The following is an 8,309-nucleotide window of genomic DNA, read 5'->3' as shown; positions in this document are numbered from 1 at the left end:
GAGAGAGAGAGAGAGAGAGAGAGAGAGAGAGAGAGAGAGAGAGAGAGTGTGTGTGTGTGTGTGTGTGTGTGCGCGCGCGCGCGCGCCCGCGCGGTTGGGTTGGGGGGCGGCGAGGGAAAAATGCTTAAGCCTTGGAGAACTTTTCACTACTGAGTCCTGGGAAAGATAATTCCTTATTTCAGCTTGCCTCTTAGGCTGATACAACGCAAGGAAACTGAGGGACGGTGGCATCTGGAACTGGAGATGAAGGGCAGGGAGTTTCTCCTGATAAGATCCAGGGCAGAAGCTGCCCAGCCTTAGAAGCTGGATGGGGGTGTAGTGGGGGAGGAGGGAGAAAAACAGATTCCCGCTCCTCCCTGGTATCTCCCTTTTATTCAAGCCAAGTCCCCGAGCCTCTTCCCAACTCTGTCCCTCCAGGACCCAGTGAAGAATGAAGAGGCCCAGATCCAAGCTGACTAATTTTGGCTACAGGAGGAAATGCAGACAGATTTCTACTCTGCAGAAATAGAGTGTGGGACAGAAACAGGCCGTGTGTCCCCAGTGCCGGGCTGCAAATGGGAGTGATGGCTGCTACTTTTGCCTTTGGTTTCTACCCATCAGCTCATTCCCCTTCATGCCCCAGGAATGGAGGCATAGAGAATGACCAGGGCTGCAGTGGGGACGGACGTGTAATATGGGGGTCTGATGGTGTAGGCCCCCTGACCTGAACTTTTGGTCCTCAGAGAAAACAGCATGGAGAGAGTACGGGCAGGAAGGCACCGAGAGACCAGAGGGTCACAAGACCTGTTTCCCACTTGTTCCTGAAGCCGAGATCCAGTAAGAGCTTTGAAAGTCTCTGCCCACTCATTTCCAGATTTCTCAGGGTCTACGGGGTCTAACAGAGAGGATCCTCAGTTTTCCCAGATCATGGAAACAAAATCTCTAAAAAATCACCAACTTTTTTTTTAAGATTTATTTATTTATTTGAGAGAGAGCACGAGTGGGAGGAGGGGCAGAGGGGGAGGGAGAGAGAGAATCTGAAGCTGACTCCTCACTGAGTGCAGAGCCTGACACAGGCCTCCATCTCATGACCTTCTGATCATGACCTGAGCCCAAGCCAAGAGTCAGACGCTTAACCAACTGAGCCACCCAGGTGCTCCCCATATCACCAACTTCTAATGTCCCTGACTGAAATCCAAAAGCCAGCCTTCTCCCCAAGACTTCTCTGACTGGCCAGGCTCCTAACAGCTGGACTCAAGATCTATCATACTCCCAGGATTTAGGCAAGGAGTTGTCTTGGGGGGTGGCCCTTGGTGGCCTATATGTGCATTTTGCCAGACTCATTTTCTTTCTTTTTTTTCCCCAGAGCTTTTATTTTTTTAAAGTAACCTCTACACCCAACGTGGGGCTTGAACCCACAACCCCAAGATCAAGAGTCACATGTTCTGCTGACTGAGCCAGCCAGGTGCCCCAGGGTAGACTCATTTTCTGCCTCTCCTGGGTAGAACAGGGAACTCCCCACCCCAGGGGCCTTTCCAGCTTTTCTCTCACAGCTCAGTAGTCCTTCTCTCAGCTTCCACTCTGACTCTGCGTCCTCGCTGGTTTGCATTTCACTTGGATGTAGAACCTGAAACTCACATACTCCTTGGCCATCCCCCCTCCAGTCCCATTTAGTAGCTGGAGGTGTTTCCATTACATAGACCCAGGGGAGGAGCTGCTCAGGACTCCTACCTCCTCTGGTTAGTCGGAATCAAGCCCGAATCTTGGAGAAGGCAGAAAAGAATCCAGGGGAAAGAGGAAGGTGGGGGGCGGGGGGGAGAACAAGACAAAAAAGGAAAGAAAAGCCAGTCTGCCTTTGTATGACATATACTTTATACCCCAGAGCAGCATCTAAAGTGGTTTGTGATGGCCCTGTCAGTGTTCCAGAAACTAAGGGGCATTAAGATAGAGTGAAGGGTAGCCCTGAAAGGGGACTGTGTGAGAATAGGAGAAGAGCAGCCAGAAGGGCTCCTCCTTTTCTGGCCCTGCTTTCACCTGCGAATAATATCCAGGGACAACCTCTTTGCAGGAGGGGGGCTGGGGGCCAGATCATCCTGAAAGTCTCCCAGTCCTGACAGGGCCCTCTGGTGGCCATTTCTGGTGAGCAAGGGTGCCTAGAGCCCAGCTTCCCAGTCTCAGATGTCTGTCCCAGCCCCAGACCGCTATCTGCTCGTCTCAATCCTTCACAGAACTCTTACTCTGTTTTCTCCTTCCCTTAACTTCACTCTGACCCTGGAGCCACCCCTGGTTCTCAGCTCTGTTCAGGGCACAACAGCTGGAGACGTTCTCCAGACTTCCTCCATTCCTTCTGCCTGTGTCCCCCGGGCTGTCCCACCCTCTCTGGCTCCTCTGTTGTCCTCTGACCTTCTACGTTTTTCCCCAGCTCCTTCTGGCCAGTTGACTGCCTGGCCCCATGCCTTCCTGGCCCTAATTCTGGCTCTTTGCTCTTAGTTCAGCCAGAATAAGGACATGGATGAACAGAAGGACAGAGGAATGGCCAGGAAAAGAGACGGCGAGAGGCCAGATCTTGAGAGCTCGTTCGATTGAGACATGAGCGGGAAGGAGTGTGAGGGAAAGGGGGACTGTGAGCAAACAGGGTGGAGCGGAGAGGCAATCAGGCAGGTTGGGGGTGGGGGGAGGTGGGCTAAGGATGGGGAAAAACTTGAATTAAGGGACTTGGCGATACTGAGTAGGAAAACGTCATTGGGTCCATGCTGAGTGGTTGAAGTGGAGAGCAGGAGAGGGAAGGAGGCGGAAGGGGCAGCAGTGGGCAAGGAGTCGTTCAGAAATTTCTCTTCGGGTCTTTCTGTCTCTGTTGCAGACTTTGTCTCAGCTTCTTTGTCTCTTTGAATTACTCCTCATTGTTCTCCGTGTGTGTCTATTTCTCACCCCTGCTCCTTTCTTTCTCTAGGTGTCTGCCTGTCTCCATGTGCCCTGAGATCTGTCTCTCACCAATTCTACTTTTGTGTTTCTCTGAGTCTGCCCTTCTCCCTCTCTTTCTCTCTGTGCTGCTGAACAGAGCCAACCCTCTGACTTTCCCACAAGGAGCTTTGGAACCTTCCAGGAGTGGCCAGGCTTCTCCCCTTTGGCTACATTGTAGACTGTAGGCTGTCCCCGGGCACAGTCCTAGGATATCAGTTCCTGATGAGGACCTGAGTGAGCTGCAGTGTATGGGCCCTTTCAAGGGAGTAGGATTTCCCCACAGAAGACCTTAGAGCATGGAGGCCTGGGCCCAGGAGGGAAGCAGGCTAGCAGGGGGAGTGAGACTCATCTCTGCTCCTCTACCCTTTCCTTCTAGTTCATGGACCAGTGCTCCCTGATCTTGCAAACTATCACAGGAAAGAACTCTCATTCTCTTTCTGGCTTCCTAGCCCTTCCTTTTTTACACCACTTCTAGAACTGGAGGAGAAACAGGCTCAGAAATGCTTCGAGGTGATGCTGGAGGGCAGCGACTAGGGCTGCTTGCAAGGAAGGCCTGCGTGCCTTTTGGGGCCGGTGGGGAGATGCCCAGGAGGGGAGTCCGGGGCCTGCCCTGCTCGGCTTGCACCCCGAGCCTTCTGCCACAGACCGGGGCAGCTGAGTCGGGGTGACAGGAGCTCAGGCGATGGCCAGGAAGTGGCTGTCGTTGGTTGGCAGAGGCGCCATACCCGCCGTGTCCAAGCTGAATGTTTGGATGCATGTGAGAGACTCCAAAGGCCTGGTGCTTCCTGAAGGCGCCGCTGGTGGTGCGGGCTCTGCAGGCCACCTGGGCCCTGGGGGCTGCGACATGTGTCCCCGCAGGTGCGCTTCCTGGGAGGAGCCTCATGCCTTGTGTGGTTGGGATGGAGACTGGGAGAGGGCAGGGGGCACAGCTTGGGATCCTCACGAGAACCCGTTCTCTTGCCAAGCGCCCAGGACCCTGCTTGCTTTGCTCTTACCCCTCCTTGCTGCTGTACCCCCTGCTGCCACCGTCCCCGCTTGGAAGACTGGTTTCCATGAGGGCTCCCACTCTCGTCCTAGACCTGCCATGACCTATTTCTGGAGCCTTCTAAAAGTGCCAGCCCATCCAGAGACACAGGGTCAAAGAATAAAGGCATCTGTCTCTTACCCCAGGCCCTGGGCCCTGAGTTGGTCCTGTATTTGCAGATGCCTGGGGAGCCTATGGGGTGAGAGCAAGGAGGAGGGGATCCTTCACCCAACGGCCTTCTGGGGAACGGGGCCCGCACGTGCCTTTTGCTGACCCATCTCCCCCAGGTGGGTCACTTCAGCTGTAGACACCTTTAGGAACAAGCAGCTCCAGCCCCCTGAGCTCCAAGGGGTGTTGGAGGCAACCAGGAAGTGTGCTTGCCATGAAGGAATGGGGCCGGGGACTGGGCGTCACTGGGCGTCACTGGGCCTGCAGCACAGGGAGATAGGAACAGCACAGCACGTGTCAGATGGAACCTTCAGATGCAATCTCTTGGAAAACAGGATGCCACCATCCTAATACTGGGCACGGTGACGCTCCAGCCCCAGGGGGCAAAGGTGTTTTTCAGTGGAGGAAAAGCTGCTGGAATCCATGCTCTGTATGGGGATCTTTGCATGTGGGGGGGCATCCTAGGAAGGAGCAGAAGTGAGCTCTAAGCCTTGGTCCTGGGGGATAGCATCAAATTCCATATCAGCAATCTTCCACCACAACGTCGATCAGCACCCCCAAAGCCTTTCTGTACAAGCTGTAGAAACCGAGGCAATGGGCAGATCAGAAATAGCTTCCTCTCACACGGAGAAACCAAGCCGGGTAGCAATGGGTGGCAGACATTTTGTCTGCACGCAGGCTTCTACCTAGTTCCACTGATTTATAATCCACTCTCGTCTCTCCCAAAGCCCAAGGGTCTCCCCTGCCCCTGCCCCCAAGCCTCTGACTCTTCTGTGACCTGGGATCTCACTGCAAAGAGGGATATTACTCATTAAGGAGCTCTCTGGTTTACTCCTACCCCAACCCATCCTCCTGACCGCCCCCCAGCCCAACCCTTCCCCCCCGCCTTGACCAGCTCCTCCTCCCCCTCACTCAGCCTGACCCTCACTCTCACTCTTCTCACCACCCCACCCCACCCATTCTTGTCCCTCCCTGACTCACCTCCAAGTCCCATTGACACAAACAAAACTTTCAGCACAACCCACTCGGACCGGTTTGGCTTAGGTGTGCAGCCTGCCATGGGGACAGAGATGAAGAGATGAGTTGTAAGCAGATGCTTGGACACAAGCAGATTGTGAACATCTGCAGTTGTACTCGGCAGGAACAGCCTGAAACTGGACGCGGCAGGTGCACAGAGACATGGAGGGAACACAGGTTGGTGGGCTACAGCGTCCTGTAGTTTCTGTTTCCCAGCTCTCCTAACTGAGGGCTCACGGAGGGCAGGCACCCTGTGTTAGGTGTCCCTGTCCCCTCCCTGGAGCCTGCCACAAAGTGGTGCTCACTAAGTGTCTGTGAGTAAACTAAGGCAGGCAGGCACGCACGGTGATGCCGCTCAGGCGGGTACACACGCTGAAGATGCCACCTGGGCTTGAATTGCTCCCATTCGTAGGGCCCAGAATTTGGGTGGGAGAAGGGTAGGTAGTGAGGCACAAGGGGAACGGGGGTTCAATGAGGAAGAAAGAACAGAACCCAGGAAACCAGGCACTGGTCTAGGTTTTCCCCAGCCAGGATTTTCTTCCAGCCCCAGCCCTGGAATCTGCCTTTCCTCAGGCCTCGTCCCAGAAGAGGGAAGGAAAAGCCTAAGTGAGACGGCCTGTTCCCCAAGAGCACGCCCTCGTGAGACGCACAAGGGTGAGGGCACAGGGCGGAGAGCAAGTTGGAGATGGGTATTCGTTAGATGAGGGAGGGCCAGACTCCTACCTCAAGCCAAGGCCAAGGGTGGCTGCCTGGCCTGACTACACTGGGTACATCCTGGCCTTAACACCAGCTCTGGCAAGTCCCGCCTCCCCTCAGCGCTCCCTATGGCTGGAGTAGGGGTGAGGATGGAGGGGCTCACAGACTTCCTGGCCGGTGGCACTGTGGAGGGGTGGGGGTATATTGTGAATGGGAAGGCGGAGGGGATACAGGCTCTGGATGCCCACCCCATGACCTAACTGCTGTCCCACCCCCATGCCTCAGTTTCTCCTCCGGTTTCCTGGACCAGGAGGGGGTGAATCCGTGGGAAGGAAAGGAGCTCCTCTGAAACCATGCGATAGGATCCAAGATGTGATAATTATAATTATAACACGGGATGCTCCCCCCTCCCATCCCCCCTGGCCCTACTCCACCCCTGCCTCAGCGGATCTCAAAGCGGCATCGGGGTGAGGCTGCCCTTCTGGCACAGGCGGGGACCTGCATCCTAAGGAGGGGAAGGGGTTTGCCAAGATGGAGGTGGAGAGAAACTGGGGAGTTTGGGCATCTGGCCTGGCCCTTGAGGCCACCCCTGACCCACTGGAAATAGCCCTCAAAGAAGAGGTCACGAGCACGGTCACTGCCAAGAGCTGGATCTAGACCAGAGTGGGGGGTCATGGTCCAGAGGCAGGGTGAGGGTCCGGGTGACAGCCCAGGACCAGGGGAGTCGGGATCTCCACTTTACTGACCCTCCTGGACCACCCTTTCCATACTGACATCCATTCACTCACCAATTCATGCCTTTGGCAAAAGTGTGTTCAGTGCCAAGTGCCGCGGGCTGACCTAGCAGGGGTGACGGAGACGAGGTCATTAAACAAGCCTGACGGTTCCAGGAGTTCACAGACCCCAGCTCTGGTCCCGTCCCTCAGCTTCACACATTTGCTGGGTCCCTGGCACACAGCAGGCTCCAATCCATGCTTTGTGAACCGAAGCTTACATTTAGGTAAGGAGATAAGATGTGCACAAATTATGGGTACATAAGCTATAATAAAGGGACTAGCAGAGGCTGGGGAAGAGCAGAGGGAGAAAGATTCATTTTGGGTGGGAGGAGCTGAGAAAGCTTCGTGGAAGATGTGGCATCTGAGGTCAGCTTTGAAAGATGAATGTGATTTGACAGAGTTGGGGGTGTGGGCTGTGGGGTGTGGGAAATAGTCTACGCAAGATGACCCTCCCTTAGTGCTCTCGAGTCCTCCTTCCTGCCTCTGGCCACACAAAAGAGTCCTGCTGCAAAGCTTAACCTATATTTCCTTTTCTCAGGTTTCACTCCATATTTACCTGTTTGTTTGTTTTTTTGAAGATTTCATTTATTTATTTGACAAAAAGAGAGAGACACAGCGAGAGAGGGAACACAAGCAGGGGGAGAGGGAGAGGGAGAAGCAGGCTCTCCGCTGAGCAGGGAGCCCGATGTGGGGCTCGATCCCAGGACTCTGGGATCATGACCCGAGTGGAAGGCAGATGCTTAACGACTGAGCCACCCAGGTGCCCCTTACCTGTTTTTTTTTGGCCCCAGTCTGTCCGTGAGGTTGTCCCTCCCCTTCACCCAGTTTTCAGGGAGTTCAGAGCTTGCTCCCTTCCTCTGGCTATCCCAGATTGGCCAGGAAGGTTTTGTGTGACTTGGTGGTGACATTTTATGCACATGGTCCTACGAGTGTGAGTATACTTACAAGGATACAAGGACAGAGTATTTGAAATGAAGATTACCCTTGCCAAGTCCAGACATGTGCTCTCGTCCTGTGACCATGGCATAAAAGGGTAAAATGAACCATGGAGAGTTGTGCTGATGCACCTTGGGGATTCCTGGCCGGGTAACAGGGAGGTGTTGAAGCTGAGAGAGGGTCCCGCTAGGGAGGCCAGGAGTCTGTGGGGCTAATTTCTCCGTCAGTCCTTTGGCTTCTCCTATGGACGGTGGGACCCAGGAGGGCGTCACTCAAGCTCCTTCTCCAGGGTCTTTGAACTAGATCCCTGTCTCAGGGATAGAGATGTCCAAGAAAACCGTGTTACTATCGAAGCTGTGTGTCCTCCAGCAAGCCCATTCCCCTCTCTGGGCCCCTTTTCTCATCTGGAGAATGAGGTCTATGGGCCAATACCGTACTTCTCAGTTCCGGGCTTCTCCGATTCTCAGCATCAAAGCTGAGCCCCTCCAGGAGATTGGGGAACTTGGCAAGGCCCTGGGGAGGCAGCAAGGCTAGTTAGGGTGCGGGATGCTTGGGTTCCCTTCCACCCACAAGGGCATTGCCCCTGTTCCTCCTGGCCTGGTGCCTCCCTCTTTGAGCCACCCTGGGCCTTCTTCTACCCCGCCCCCCCAGCACCTTGCCTCTCCCTTCCCAGCCCCTTCCATGCTGCCAGGTAAAGCCTGGAGCCGGAGAAGCCCGGAACTGAGAAGTACGGTATTGGCCCATAGACCTCA

Source organism: Neomonachus schauinslandi, chromosome 6, assembly GCF_002201575.2.
Source record: "Neomonachus schauinslandi chromosome 6, ASM220157v2, whole genome shotgun sequence".
NCBI classification, from domain to species: Eukaryota; Metazoa; Chordata; class Mammalia; order Carnivora; family Phocidae; genus Neomonachus; species Neomonachus schauinslandi.
This window is presented reverse-complemented; position numbering follows the sequence as displayed.